This window comes from Oryctolagus cuniculus, chromosome 7, assembly GCF_051225735.1.
Source record: "Oryctolagus cuniculus isolate XC-2025 breed Fujian yellow rabbit chromosome 7, ASM5122573v1, whole genome shotgun sequence".
NCBI classification, from domain to species: Eukaryota; Metazoa; Chordata; class Mammalia; order Lagomorpha; family Leporidae; genus Oryctolagus; species Oryctolagus cuniculus.
In genome coordinates this window covers 50498571-50514942 of record NC_142873.1, presented here as the reverse complement: position 1 = coordinate 50514942, position 16372 = coordinate 50498571, and the positions used below count along the sequence as shown (strand labels likewise).

Sequence of the window (16372 nt, the reverse complement as noted above, 5' to 3'; positions counted from 1 at the left end):
GGGAATACTCGCATATGGTATTTGTGCTATACATGAACAGGTAGACACTGTAATTGTAAATGGATATTGCAAATTATAGAACAACCACTAAAAAATATGAAAAAGGAAGTGTAACCGATAGACTGAGAGGTAGAATTTAATATAAAACCAGAAAAGAGATTTTACAAAGTTCTGTGGGGGTGGGGCTGGCATTTTGTCACAACAGGTTAAGCCACTGCCAGTGATGCCAACATCTCATTTGAGAGCCAGTTCAAGCCTTGGGTGCTCCACTTCTGATACAGCCCCCTGCTAATGCACCTGGGAGGGCAGTGAGGATGACCCAAGTTCTTGGGCTTCTGCACCCACATGAGAGATTCAGATGGAGTTTCAGGCTCCTGGCTTTGCCCAGACCCAGCTCTGGCCTTTGCAGCCATTTGGGAAGCAAAGCAGCAGATGGAAGATTTCTCTTCTGTCACTCTGCCTTTCAAATAAATAAAACTTTTTTTTTTTTTTTTGACAGGCAGAGTGGACAGTGAAAGAGAGAGACTGAGAGAAAGGTCTTCCTTTTGCCGTTGGTTCACCCTCCAATGGCCGCCGCGGCCAGCGCGCTGCAGCCAGCGTACCGCTGCTGATCCGATGGCAGGAGCCAGGTACTTATCCTGGTCTCCCATGGGGTGCAGGGCCCAAGCACTTGGGCCATCCTCCACTGCACTCCCGGGCCACAGCAGAGAAAAAACATTGTAGATATTAATCCAGCAATATCAATAGTCACTTAAAATGTGAATTTTCTAAGTGCACCAAACAACAGATGTCAGAGTGGACACAAAAACAAGATTCCTCCACTGGCTTTGAATAAAGATGTCATTCCCCAACTGCTTCGAGACAAGTCATCACAGCTGTTTGCCATTTGGTTTCTCATCATCAGAAATCACCCGCTCACTTCCTTACTCACCTGTATACCCAGATAACACAAGCTCAAAGAGACAGACTTTTAGCAGAATGCTGGGTATAAGGCAGTAACAGTGGGGGACCAGGAGATTCATCAAACTGTAGTAAAGTGGCTTCCCCTTCTGAATCCAAGTACCCTTTGAGGGATGATTCTGGTGTCCTTGGTAAGCAGGGGTTCTTATCTCCATCTCACCCTGTGTGGCAGGTGCTCAGTGAGGACCTTCTGTGTGCTCTACCCAGGAACGCAGACCTGTCTCACAGGGCCCAGCCCTCACTCCCAGCACTTTTATTTTGCCCCTCTCCGCCACCCCCCCCCCACCCCTCCCGGATTCCTAAACACCCATTCCCTCGTCTGCCAATTCCATCACGGTTCTGTCAGAAAACACAGCAGCATCCTCTAGAGCTGTGAACTTTGCATCTTGTTTTGGTTTGAAAATATCACGCGTGTAACGATAAAGACTCAGCAAGCCACGGGAAGGAAACGGCACTTGGAGAAATCTCGGGCAAATCTGTCTTTTCCTCTTTCTCTCCCGGTCCTGCTCAAAGTTGTCTTGTTGGCAGGCAGCCGCCTGTGAAATGTGCACATTTCAAAGCAAATGGCTCCAGGAGCTTATAATTGCTGCCAAACGTGTGTGGATTTTAATAGCCCATTTTCATTAGCCTTGTGTGAAATCACCTGTCTCTGTGTTGTTACCCAACTTAATTGTCAATTATGGTGATTAAGCTTGGCTTTCACTACCTTCGCTGGTAATCATTAGTATTATCTGTGAGGCTGAACGAAGAGGAGGGGGAATCACTTTGTAGGGGAAGGCGAATATTTTGGTGTCAGGGAATGAGGTGGCATTTTTCTTTGAGCTGACCAAAAGTGAGGACAGTTGTCATTTCCAATCTGTCTTAGGAAGAATCATCTGTCTTTTGTCATCAAAGAGGGGTTCCCGATATCCAGCCCTTACAATTCTCTGGAGATGTGCACCACAGCTAATTAAGACAATAGGTCAGATAATGAACTCCTTTTTAGTGTTTTCAGAAACGTTGATGATCCTAGCGATGACAGGTGGAGCCCTAGAAGCATTCTGGGGGTAGCACAGAGAGCTGCCAATAGGAAACTGGAGATTTTGATTTTTGCCCTCGCTTCTATCAACCTTGTTTACATTTTAAGCACCTTGCCTTGGCTTCTACTGTATAGAATCATCTAATTGTAACTAATATTTTACTTTTCCTGGAATTTGGAATGATCAAGGAAGCCTTCATCCCTTTTCCTCTTTCTTTAAAAATTTTAATTTAGTAAAATTCCCAAACCCATTTCTGTTATGCATTTGTGGGATTTCAGAACATGGCACAATAATGAAAGACATTTTTAAAAAATGATAACATTAGACATCATCTCTAGTATTTGAGCGTCACGTGTGTCCCTAAGGCTTACGACACTCTTAAGACCTGATGGTTTCCTTTATCTTTCCAAACCCTTTGAGAAAAATAAGAAGAGATTTTTTTATTCTAATTTAATGAGAAGAAAGAAATTAAGTCATGCGAGCTTAAGGGAATGGAGAGTAAATCAGTGCCTGATGCCTTCTGTGGTACAGGAGGAGTACTGCTCAGTTTTAGGCAATCCTTAATAAAAACATCTAAATCCATAATTTGCAATGATCTTGTGGCAAGTCTAGACTGAGCTGGTGAGAGTTAGAAAAGAATTTGTTTCCCAGATAGTTTTCCTTCTCTCTCAACTCTCCAATTCCTATTTAGTGTTGTTTCTTGTTTTTAATTTTTTACTTATTTATTTACATTTTATTTGTAAGGCAAAGAACCAGAGCCAGAGAGAGAGAGAGAGGGAGAGGGAGAGAGAGCGCCATCCTCCACAGGATGGTTCACTCCCCAAATACCTGCAACACTGGGACTGGGCCGGGCTCAGCTAGGGCTGGGCGCTCCATCCAGAACTCCCATGTGGGTGGCCGGGATCCATGTAGTTGAGCCTTCACCTGCTGCCTCCCAGCATGTGTGCCAGCAGGAAACTGGATCAGAAGTGCAGCCCAGACTCAAAGCAGAAACTCTGATACGGGATGTGGACGTCCTAAGCAGTGTCCCAACCGCTGCACCAAACACCCCTTGCTTTTGTTGCTTACAAATCTAATTATAACAAATGCTTATTTTCATTACTTGGCTTCTAGACTCTGTGTACTCAAAACATCTACAGAGTATCCTCATAAGCTTCATGGCCACGTGGGAAGCCTCAGAATCTGAACTGTTGTGGTGGTTTTCTAATTTCTATGAATTTAAGTTGCTCTTGTAACAGGAAATGTGTTATTTTTACTTCTTCCAAAGAGTGAACACGATTTAGCTATCACCGAGAAAAAAGAAGACACATTACAGCTCAAATATGTTCTCTGCTATAATGCTTTTGGCAATCCTTCTTCTCCAAGTCCTTATGGCAAAATAAATAGCTCTCTTTCCTGTGTTCCCACTGTTTCTTGTTCTGTGGGTCACAGAGTGACCATATTTTATCTATTGTTTGTTGTGCAATCCCAGATTGTCCTCAAATCTTGGTCAAGAGAGAGCTACTTCTGCAGCTGCTACCCAGTAAGTAAGGAAAGGATGTTGAAGGGGAGTGAGAATTCCAGCATCCAAGAACTGTGAGGGGTGTGTACCTTCTTGCAGGGTTATGCCTCATGGAGAACTGCTTCAACATACCAGGGGGTGCGTGGGTAACTTGGATGTGCTACAAAGGCTAAGTGGCTTCTTTACTGGACAGCATCCTCCCGGTTCTTGCAGTTACTACGTAGGCTTGCCCGTGCTTAGGCTTGTTGATACATGTGCCTCTGGGAGACCTGGCTGAAGTCTCATTTGAAACGCTTGTATTTCCCCCTGGATTTTCGTGTGTCCCATTAAGGTCGGTTCTATAGCGTACTCATTATCTTCCATAACCTAACATAGTGTCTGGCACAAAGAGGACAGCAGCAAGTGTTTGCTAACTCAGCTCTAACGTACTGTATTCTAGGCCTCTGACTCCATAAATCAGTTTTGAAATTATAGTTGGGGGAGAAACAGTGTTAGATATTCACTTTCTTCCTTTAATATCCACACCCCTGAGACAGACAGACACACGTGCACACACACACACACACACAGATTTGAAGAATGAAACAAGACATAATAAGAGAGAGTTAAGCTGCTGCCTGCAATGCCAGCCTCTCATAAGGGCTCCAGTTCAAGTCTCTACTGTTCCACTTCTCATCCAGCTTCCTGCTAATGCACCTGGGAAAGCAGCAGAAGACGGCCCTAGTGGTTGGCCCCCTGACAGCCATGTGGGAGACCTGCGTGAAACTCTTGGCATTAGCCTGGCCCAGCCTTGGCTCTTGTGGCCATCTGGGGTGTGAACCAGAGGATGGAAGATCGCTTTCTGTCTCTCCCCTATCTCTCTCTGTAACTCTGCCTTACTAGTAAATAAATCAAATTTTTAAAAAAAGACATAATCATGTCTTTTACTATCAGGATATCAAATTCCGGCTGCCCTGTACCTCTGTATTGTCATAGAACCTGTGACTGCCCACCAAGCGCTGGCAGGGCTAGAGCTGGCTGCTTCCACACCTCCTTTTCCTTGTCCTTTGTGCTAAAGGATCTGTTTCTTTCTGCTTACTTAAATTTAGAGCTGCTGTTGAGATTCAGCTCCCAGTCGCAAGAGCTCCCAGAATTTCCCCGCGAAGTTCCCTGATTCGGCCATCTCTGCCAGCTGGGGCTGCTGAGGAAGTGAACCGAAGCTGGCAGCGGTTGCCATGGTGACCGGGTCTCTGGCGTGAAGTGAGGGGAGCATCCATTTGAAGGGATGGGGGAGCTGCATTCTGGTAGGATGGCCGTGTGCTAGGAACGACGAAGTCCTGGAGAAGGAGTGGGGTCTCTGGGGGGCATCTTAAGGAATCTGGGAAAGATTAGAATAGACTCCAGAGGGATGCAGCAGCAGCTCCACAAGAGATGAGCGAAGGGATTGTGGGAGCAGCAGTGAGCAGGGAGTGCAGTCTCTCTGAGACTGCACATATCAGAGTGGACCCTGGAGCATGGCTTTGTGGTTCCTCACGGAAATTCTCAGCAGCCTGGGAGCGGCAGCGGAGAAAACAGAAGGAACTGCCCCGGGCTTGGTGTTGGCATAGAAGGCAGATGAAATATGTGTGGATGGAGCACACCTGTGAAACATAAACACACCCAGCATACTAAAAACATGTACAGTCACAGAAGTTTTTGCATAAAGACTGCCATAGGATGAACAGAGTGTGTTTGTACAAAACTCAAGTATGATGGAAAGCAAAACCTTTTGTTATTCTAGCAAGAATCCCCAAAGCACAGCTACTATGAGAGTAAAGTTTATAATTTAATAGTAGGTGAAGACAGAGCGCCTGTTACATAGTTTGCTCTCAGTAAATTCTTGTCTGGTTATGTTTAAATAATTATCCTCTCAGATACTAACAAATGCACAGTCTCAAGTCACAGCATGGCCAATATATTTCTTCCAAGAGTTAACAGCCCTTCAAAAGATGTGATGAACACAACAAATGGACTTACAAGGATACTTCAAAATTTCATGGAAACTGGAATTAAAAGATAACCTTGTTTTGGTGTCAAAAATTTTTGAAATGCATGTATATGAGACATCTTGGAAAAGTTCATATAAAAAACCATAAATGGACTTTAAATTTCTTTGCAACTGATCTTATCTTTTAATTCCAGTTTCCATGAAGGTTTTGAAGTTCCCTTGTGTGAGGTCACTTGGAAATGGGCATCGTTCACTTCATGACATGAAACAGCAATGTTGACCTCTTGGAAGAAAGTCACAGCCCCTGTCGGACCCCATCTGCCCAGGCGTTCTCTGCCTCCCACCCTCTAAAGGATCATGTGGAGTCAAGAAGCAGCATCTCCATGAGTTCGGGTCCAGCCTTGGAGTAACCAGATCTGTCACCAGGAGAGGAATCACAGAGAGAACAGGCTCGGCACACACGAATGTGGTGTTTCCTCTTCTCTCCTTGTCCTTCCCTCCTGGGGCAGCCCTGGATGTATTTCTTTCTCTCCTCCCACAGGGTGGCTGAGTCCTGAGCTCAAGATTGAAGAGTGGTTTCCTTTGTTGTCTACAACCCTCAGGATCTCTTCATGCAGAGGTGACGGGTGAGGGTTTGAACAGGCCTGAATCTCCTGAATTGAATACCACATTCACACAGTATCAGTGTCACCCCTACACAGCGCCTGCACTCTATCACGTGCAACACCTGGTCCAATAGTCATCCTATCACCTCATCTCAATTCCGCCACCAACAAGTGACAGTACTGGGGCCGGCACTGTGGCATAGCAGGTAAAGCTGCTGCCAGCAGTGCGGGCATCCCAACTGCTCCACTTCCCATCCAGTTCTCTGCTATGGCCTGGGAAAGCAGTAGAAGATGGCCCAAGTGCTTGGGCCCCTGCACCCGCATGGGAGTCCCAGGGGATGCTCCTGGCTCCTGGCTTCGGATCGGTGCAGCTCCAGCCATTGCGGCCATCTGGGGAGTGAACCATCGGATACAAGACCTCTCTCTCTCTGCCTCTGCCTCTGCCTCTATGTAACTATGTCTTTCAAACAAATAAATCTTTTTTTTTTTTAAAGTGAGATTACAAAGATGCCAAGTTGAGTTTAATCTCAGGTGTAAACAGGAAGGTTAGACTATTCATGATTGTATTCATTTTTAAACCTCTCTCTATTCACTAGTTGGTTACTCATTTGAAGGCAAGAGTCATACCTTATTTATTTTTTTGTCCTTCAAAGCATGGATACAGTATCTATTATTTAACAGGTTCTCCTACATGGGCAGCAGGGAGGTAGCACTTGGGCCATCTTCTATGGCTTTCCCAAGCACCATGAGCAGGGCGCTGGATTGGAAGCAGAGCAGCCGGGATTCAAACCAGTGGTGGCCCAACTGACTGCACCACAACTCCAGCCCCCTCCCAAACCTCTACGCCAGCGGCATTCAGCGTCTCCACCATCGCCCCCAGGACGGAGGAGCCTGCTGCCTTTCCTGGAAGCCCGCCCCCCATCATTTGGACAGCTCTTATTGTTGTAGGGTGGCCCTCTGCGTGGTGTTAGAATTGGCCCCTCTGTGCTGTTCACTCACTGCGCCTTCTTCTGCTCTCAGATCAGCGCGTACCTCCTTCATGAGTTCACCTCGCAGGCCTTCGAGCCCTTCAAGCAGCTTTCGTGTTATTGGAGCGTTACTGTCCTGCACACCTTTGTTCTTCAGAGGAAACAGTCTCAAGATCCTATCTGTCTCCCTTAGAGATCTGTTTGGCCCAAATTTCACAGCCTTGAACGACCCCCCACGCCCCACTACAAAGAGGCGACGCCAGCACAGAGCAGAGCAGACAAGACTTCTGTTCGTGTACTTGTGAGCACGCAGCTTTTCTGGCAGAGGTTCTGTTGATTCCTAGGTGCTGAGCTGCCACCTGGAGCACCCCTGTTGTCTTGTAGGCAGCCGTGGAGTCCAGTCTTACAGCATACTTGTGCAGCTGGGCTTAGTCTTGGCAAATGGCTTTATGTTCCTCTCTATTCATTGACTGTCCCCATTGATCAAGCCTATTGAGATGCTTTTAAGATCCTGCTTCTGTTAGGAATAATGTCCCAGCCTGCAACTGTTATTGTGAGGGTTATAAGACATAATGCATGGAAAGCAGTTAAAATACCTCACACGTAGTAAGCACTTAATAAACAGAAATTCGTGTGATTATAGCCAGCCCAATTATGAATGAAATAAGAGCAACTCCTAAGTTCTTTACAACCTCCAGCATTCTGGAATGTTTTTAATTTTTAGAATAAATAGGTCATTTGTTCCTCAACATAACATTTTTATTTGTCATATATTTTTTATACCCTGCCTCTAACAAAAAAAAAGAGTAGAAATAACTTAAACCATTCCTTCTCCCCCCACCATAGCTATGTTAGCCAAGTGATGCAAACACTAAGATTGTCTGTCTGATTAACAACTGTCTCCACAGGAAATTCTTCAACAGAGGAAAATGGTTTGCTGAGTAAATACAGTCGGCAGCTTCCATCAGGAATTATTATGAGGTGGTAATTTCAATGCTAGGAGTGAGAATGGCAAATATAAATATAACACGATGCCAAAAAATAATAAACCCACATGATTTTGTATTTAATGCAAATTTGAGTTGAAAAATGAAATAGCCAGATGCATGCATCTATATGAAGTGAGTTAAATCTAGCTTTAGGGAGCAACTTCCACATGGTTGCATTATTAGGGCCCCGACATTGTCGCTCCCCCATTCGCGGAGGAACGACACAGGACCCTGCGCTGTTCTTTTGTCTGCTCGGCTCTTCCCGGGTTAGCTGCTGGACCCTCACTCGCGGAGGAACGATGCCGTCCCGGGTTAGCTGCCGGCCCCTCCACCTCCGTGGAGGGGCGGGATCCCCCACCGCTTTCCCCGCTTCCGCGGAGGAGCGGCACACTGCCGGCCAGCTCTCTCAGGGGCTGCTCAGATGTTCCTCAGGTGTTCCTTCAGATGTTCCTGGTGCATGTTGTCTCTCTCCTCCTTTATAGTCCTCTTCCACCAATCCATGCTCTGCTGGCCACACGCCGAGCACGCTGCTCTCCTCCAATCAGGAGCAGGATCAGCTCCTGCAGCTTATCAAACTGATGAGGCAGCTGTGTAGAGGTTGTTTGCTCTCCCAGCGCCATATTGTGGGAGAGCAGATGCATAGAATAAGTCTTAATTCCAGTAACTTAGTCTAGTCTCAGTTGCTCCCCACAGACGTCATCAAGCCTGTAATCCCAAATTTCCCAAAGTGTGGCTCAAGGCCTTTTGCATCAGAGTCACCAGGGGCACTTGTTTAAAATGAAGAATCCAAGGCACTGTCTGAAAGCCACTGCAGTGGGATCTCTAGAGGTTGGGCCTGGGACTCTGAATTTTGACAGGTTCTCCAGTTAATTCTGAGGTGCACAAAAGGTTGAGTACTTGTGCAGGATAGCACAGCCTGGCGAGGGGCAGTCATTTCTGGGAGGAAGAGAGAGAGAACTGCACCACACCTACTGAAGGCCAAACACCTCTGAGAAGAAATATGCTTGGAGGTTAGGACCGCTTTCATCCATTCCAAATCATAGTACAAGCCACACAGAGGAACAGCTCTCTGCACACCTGCTAGACCTCTGGAAGGCCTCGGCAGACAGACGATCTAGGAGTTAGCTAATTCCTGAGAGGCCAACCCCTCACCCCCCCCCCCACCACCACTAATGCCAAACCCTAAATCCAACAAGCACTTGTAGAGATTAGGCTCCTGAGTACACTGGAGTTGACTTCCTGGATCACAGTGTGAGGCAGTTCCCTAGCAGCTCACTGCTAGATGTCATGTTTGTACCACGTGACTACGCCCTGAGTGAAGGAGAAGGGAGGATGCCTACCAAAGCTCTGACTACTGGATTTTTTTCTCGCAGAGATTTGGAATTGGGTCTGAGAGTTATCAGGGTGATCACTCATAGGGTTGGAAATAGACTACGTAAACTGGGGATCCGTGTCACTCTGTACAATAGGAAGTAGAGAAAACTACCTGCTTGGGTAGAGAGAAAGGGAGCCAATGGGCAGACAGAAACAGACATGAGAATAGTCCCTGCTTCTGGCTTCTCCCTCAGGCCTAGCTACACACTTACACCCAGGGTCCGTAAAGGACCTCATCCCACTTCCTCCTTTTTTTTAAAAATTTATTTGCCAGGTAGAGTTATAGATAGTGAGAGAGAGAGAGAGAGAGAGAGAGAGAGAGAAAGGTCTTCCTTCCATTGGTTCACCCCCCAAATGGCCACTACGGCTGGCGCACTGTACCCATCCGAAGCCAGGAGCCAGGTGCTTCCTCCTGGTCTCCCATGCGGGTGCAGGGCACAAGCCCTTGGGCCATCTTCCATTGCCTTCCTGGGCCACAGCAGAGAGCTGGACTGGAACAGGAGCAACCGGGACTAGAATGCGATGCCCATATGATATGCTGGCGCTGCAGGAGGAGGATTAACCAAGTGAGCCACGGCGCTGGCTTCCCACTTCCTCCTTTTTAATATTGAATGTATTTGGGGGCTGGTGCTGTGGCACAGTGGGTTAAAACTCCAGCCTGCAGTGTCTGTTCTAGTCCCAGCTGCTCTTCTGATCCAGCTCTATGCTGTGGCCTGGGAAAGCAATAGAAGATGGTCCAAGTCCTTGGGCCCCTGCACCCACGTGGGAGACCTAGAAGAAACTCCTGGCTCCTGGCTTTGGATTGGCACAGCTCCAGCCATTGTGGCCACTTGGGGAGTGAAATAGCAGATAGAAAACATTTTCTCTCTGTCTCTCCCTCTTACTAGTCTGTAACTCTACCTGTCAAATAAATAAATAAATATATTTTTAAAAATCCATTTGGGGCTGGCTCTGTGGCATAGCTGGTAAAGCCTGTAGTGCTGGCATCCCATATGGGTGCAGTTTCAAGTCCTGGCTGCTCCACTTCCAATCCAGCTCCCTACCAATGTACCCAGGAAAGCAGCAGAAGATGGCTCAAGTCCTTGGGTCCCTGCACCCACATGGGAGACCCAGAAGAAGATCCTGGCTTTGGATTGGCCCAGCTCTGGCCGTTGTGGCCATCTGAGGAGTGAACCAGCGAATAGAAGACCTCTCTCTCCCCCTTTCTCTCTCTCTCTCACTCTCGCTCTCGCTCCCTCTCTGCCTCTGTGTAATTCTGGCTTTAAAATAAATAAATACAGCTTGATATTAAACATATTCAAGGAACTTTCTGTATTCAACTAACAGGGCCCTAATTAGCTGACTTCATTTTGACACATAGCTATTTTTCTTTTTCACCATCCAGTGTATAAACTCTTCCTGTTATCTACTCCCACTCATATATGTGTTCTGTGACTTTGACTCAGTTTCCCACTGTTGCTTTCCCACCCACACTCTTCATGCAACCTGTCCTGTGACTGATACACTCCCCTCCATCTTTGACCAACTATTCTGTCTCCTCTGGATTGAACCAGAGTCCAGTTCTCCACAGACACTAACAGTTCCCTATGGGATTTCCCAAGTAGACTACTCTTTTCATGTGTCTGCTTGTAGACCAATCATTGGTCAAGAAAGGAACGAGATTACTAAGAATGGTTCAGGTCACTCATGATTTATTCTGGAGGTTGAGTAGAGACCTACTTTTCTGAGAGGATGGAAAACTCCAGTGGGGGTTTATTTGGGAAGAAGTGGGAGATCAGCTATTTCTACTGGGAGGAAGTGGGAGTTTAGTGGGCAGTGCTTTATGTCTGATAGACCTCCCATTACTGGCTTCTCCCATCTTCTCTTCTCTTCTCTTCTCTTCTCTTCTCTTCTCTTCTCTTCTCTTCTCTTCTCTTCTCTTCTCTTCTCTTCTCTTCTCTTCTCTTCTCTTCTCTTCTCTTCTCTTCTCTTCTCTCTCCCCTTTCTGCAGCCACACTGGGATTCTTTTGCCTTTGTGCTTTCTCATATGCTATTCCCACTGCCTGATAGTCTTTATCTTTTCTTCACTAGACTAACTCCTATGCACCCCTTGAATCTCACTAAAATGTCAATTAGTCTGCAAAGTTTTCTCTGCTGCCCCTGCCCAAGTCAGGTACCCTTGCTAGGCTCCCATTGCAGGGCACTGCCCTTATCTTCCCATCTGTCCACCTTACTGTACTATTGGCATACTCATCCATCTGTCCTACATGATCTCTCCCAGGACACACGCTAGGAAAAGAGCATGTTGCATTCCCTACAGCTGTATTAGCGCTAAACCCATCATGGCAGGAATTCTGTAAACATTTGTTGGGTAAATGAACAGTCTGCCTCTCAGCTGGACTTACAATGTTTTGACTGCTGGGTGATTTTTAGGACACATTAAAAATATTGAGGTAAATAAATAGATCTCAGATGCCAAAAGGGACATGATGGCTTTTTGCAGCTATAGAAGAGTAACACATTGTTTTACAAGGAGCTGATTGTAGAGCTTAGGAAATTTCCTGGATGAGAGTCTACCTCTAGTTCTAAATGCATGAGGCAGACCCAGCAAATGTCCAGGCTGTATGACATGGGCTTGTCTTCACACCCACGAAGTCCAAAATGATGTGTGTCATGGTTCAAACATCCAGGTGGTCATCAGCACACACAGCCAAAAGAGGAAGAGCAACGTGCTATCTACTACATCCAGACTGCCCAGGCCTCCTGCGTGCTCTTCCCTTCCCTTCATTGTACCTGGACCCAGGGGACACAGAGAGCAAGGTCTTCAGAAGTTTGCCTCTTTGTCTTAAGATCCCCCTTCCGCTTCCCTCGACTTTCACTATTTACCCCCAAGACAAACACTAGTGGTTCTTCTTTCTGCTGTGTAAATTAGACAAGAGATTAAAGTCAGTTAAAGAAGGAAGCTTAGATTAGACTCCTACCTGGGAATACTCTGAAAAATGAAATAAGATAATAAGAGAAAACTTAAAAAAAAAAAGACAATAAGGAGCAAACATCTAAAACGATCCAGAGAACATTGTGGGTCAAGGTTGGCTTTTTACAGGCAGAAAACAATGCAGCCAATTATTTTCTTAAACTTAGCTCCACACTTTGATTTCATCATTATATTTCTCATGATCCAAACAGCCAGGCAGCCTTGAACATAAGTAACAGAAAGAGAAAGATCTCTGTGCTATCTATTACATTATCTACATTATTAAAACAAAGTTCTTTACTTAAATGGCCACTATTACCCATATCCATTGAAAGTAGTAGAATGAATATATGAAAAGCACAAGAGTCGATGAAGTCAGACACAGGTGAAATTATGAGTCTCTTGCATCATTCTCTCGCACTGCTTAGCCCAACCCTGATGTGTATCCTCAGGTTTTGGTAAAAAGTTTCCGTCACAGTCAACTTTTCATCACAATAATGAAATTATTACTTGAGGCAACTAACTTTATAAAGAGAAAATCTGTATTTGGCTGACAGTTTGAAAGGCTCAATTCCAAGCTCAGGCGACCCCACTGGTGTGGCCTCCGTGAGGGCCGCAGAGGGCAGTGACATAGCACGTGGGAAGGAAGGCTCTCGTGGCCAGCCAGAGAGAATAGATGGGCCCAAACTCAGGCCTTTATAACAACCTTCTCATGAAGTTCATGGAGGACCTGCCTTCCTAGGGCACACACTCCAGTGACCTAAGGATCTCCCACTAGGACCCACCTCTTAAAGGCCCAGTGGCACCAGCCTGGTGACCAAGCCTTTAACACATATGCCTTTGGGGCACATCCAAACTTTATCCCAACAGAGTAATCCCCTTCCAGCTGCTCTTGAGGTCTCAGATGACTCTCCTTCCTGAAATTTCTTATTGGGATAATCAAGGATTTCAGATGATCTCAAGTTTGCTTATCTTACACAACTTCCCTTAGCCACAGCCACGAGTATTTCGTCACGCTGCCTGCCTATTAGGACTAAATGTAGAACCTGCATTCCCTTCCCCTCGGGCTCATCTGCTGCTCTTCCTTCTTTATTTCTTTTCTTACAAACAACATAAGGGGAATGCGAACAATTAGTTACGTTTGGCGGCCTGTGTCAGTAGCGTGAACCTCTGTGACTATCTGTTTCGTGATAAGGGAGAAATATTTTATCCTCCACAGAAAAAGAATCAGAGCTATTCCTCTACTGAAATAGCTTTTCCTCACTAGGAAGCCCTTAAATTTGCAATCAATGGTTTTTCAAAGCACTTACTCCTCGAAGTTGTTGAAGGAACAAAGCACTTCCAGTTAAAGGAACCGTGTGCATTTTCGCATAAGACCAGCTTTGAAAAAAATTTATTTTATTTGAAAGGCAGGGTTCCAGAAAGATGAGACAGAGAGATCTTTCTGCTGGTTCAATCCCCAAATGGCTGCAATGGCCAGGGCTGAGTCAGGCCAAAGCCTGCAGCCTAAGCGGGGGTAGTGGCCCAAGCTCTTGGGAAATCTTTTACTGCTTTCCCAGGTGCATTAGCTGGGAGCTAGTTTGGAAGTAGAGCAGCCAGGACTTGAACTGGCGCCCATATGGGATGCTGGCGTCTCAGCAGGTGGCTTAACCCACTATGCCACATTAAGCCAGCTTTAAAAAAAAAAAAAAACCATTAAAATGACAAATTTAGCAAGCTTTCCCACAAAGATACTCAGTAATTCCTTCTCATCACAATACTGCATGTACCATGATCACTCTGCAGCATTGCTTTTGGTTCCTAATGTTATTTTTCTCCTGAACTCGAAAGCTGGAGACACACCAAAGGCTGCCAGCAAGACGTGGCTCTGAGTTATTGACTCGCTGAATCCTGGAGCCCTCCCTGGAGAAATCGTGCTCACCTCCTCTGAGCCCAGGATCCTTCGTGGAGCAGAGTGGCTGTGTGGAGAGCCCCCCTCTTCCCACTCCCCTGCAGCGCCATTTTCCCTTGGGGGCTCCGCCTTCTAAGGCTCTCACGGGGTGGAGGTGGGGGAGTCAGTGCAGGACTTGGCTCCCAGGTTTTCTGCAATCACCTGTACCTGCCTTGTGGGTTGTCCGACTGAGGCAAATTCCAGAGGAGGAGAATTTCAGAAAGAAAACCTTCTCGTTAACTCCATGATACTCCGTATTTTCAGAACACAGTTGAATATTATTGGCAGAGCCATTTGTTCATATGAATATTTATCATTTGATACTCTAAACTAGTAACTAAATCTCTCTCCTCCTAGTTTTATATAGTGGGAATACTTGGGTAAGGAGAGAGAGGAGTAATAGCAGCTAAGTACTAAGTACTCTATGTCCGAAACCCCATTCATTATCCCATCCAATCCTCTAATATTCCTGTAGATTATTGTACAGATAAAGAAGCTGAGGTTTAAAAAGTTAATAACCTGTCCAAGATCAAACAGTTAGCAGAATTTGGATGTAGACCAGAGAGAAACACCTTACTTTTTCACTACTGAGCTTTTTCATAGCTCCTGGCTGACACAGCCCAAGAGGATATGACCATTCTGTCCAGTGATATTCAGGCTCTGCTAATTGGGGAGCCACTGCGAGAAGCTGCGGATTCTGCCCTTTTACCTAAGAGTCAGTACAGTGAAGTGAATGAATGAGGGAGATGGGAGGGGCTTCTTACCTACCCAACCCTGCTGCCATCATGCCTCTCAGCTCCCTCACTCCTGGGAGGTGATGGTGGTAGAAGACTATTGTTAATTATTTTTTATTTATTTTTTTGACAGGGCAGAGTTAGACAATGAGAGAGAGAAAGACAGAGAGAAAGGTCTTCCTTTTCCGTTGGTTCATCCCCCAAATGGCCGCTACGGCCGGGTGCTTCCTCCTGGTCTCCCATGCGGGTGCAGGGCCCAAGCACTTGGGCCATCTTCCACTGCCTTCCTGGGCCACAGCAGAGAGCTGGACTGGAAGAGGAGCAACCGGGACAGAATCCGGTGCCCCAACCGGGACTAGAACCTGGGGTACCGGCATCGCAGGCGGAGGATTAGCCTAGTGAGCCGTGGCGCCGGCTGACTATTGTTAATTATTATTATTGTTATTAGTTTGTGGGCGGTGTTGTTTTTGCTTTTTTGCAGAGACCTTATGCATGTTAGTTTGTTGTTCATCACCCAAGACTTGCATCAAAGTCATTGAATATATTGGTTTACATCCATAAAGTATTTGTGACAGGAACAATATGAAAATTGACAATCCTGAATCCTCTTAGCTTGCATGTTGTGACTAGCTGGTGTAATACGGAGGGCAAGATGGGAAACTGTATTTCAGCTGCACACTGCTGCAGACAAGCAAACGCCCTGCCCATGATGCTGATTCACTGCCAAGCTGCACAGTTCTGAAAGCAACCAATTGAGTTATCCTGGCTGCAATCTTGAACCGATCCCCCTCCCATTTCTTGCATACATATTCATCACTTTTATCAGAAGATAATCCATTCTGGAAAGGCAGCTGCTTTCTAAATAAATTGCTCTTCCTTAGCAGCTGAATCCAACAGGCTGTTTTTCTCACTTCAGTGGATTTGTTCTGACAACAGTGCATGCCAGTCATTTTGCTCTTTTCCTTTCATGATTTGGTTTTATTATTAATCTATTCATTATGTTTATTGGTTCTGTCCATTATTCGAGCACCTCAGTGCATATTTACAAGTGCAATAAAAAGAGACAGCCTCAGCCATTGTAGTATGCAGTCTAATAGGCAGTCAGGATATAAAATGATCCTTCTCTCTTCAGCCTCTGATGAAGGCTATGTGGAGCTGGCTGTTGGGTTGACTGATCATGTTGACTAATACAAACGGATCTAGTCAAATGGCCAGATAATATAATCATGCAATTGGCTTGCTTTATTTTCCCTCCACCTAAAACAAATTCAAGTTTTAATAATTCTTTTTAAAAATTAAGATGTGATGTACATACCATAAAACTTACCTTTGAATAAGTACATTTCAGTGATTTTTAGTACATCCACAAAGTT

General features: G+C 45.8%; 1 long non-coding RNA gene across 1 annotated transcript; it reads left to right on the top strand.

The window, feature by feature from the left end:
- The first annotated feature begins 814 nt into the window (after positions 1 to 814).
- Positions 815 to 7773, top strand: LOC149125556 (uncharacterized). Its single transcript, XR_016210701.1, has 3 exons — positions 815 to 1091; positions 5988 to 6072; positions 7072 to 7773. It is a non-coding gene; the product is annotated as an uncharacterized LOC149125556 (long non-coding RNA).
- Positions 7774 to 16372: the final 8599 nt, after the last annotated feature.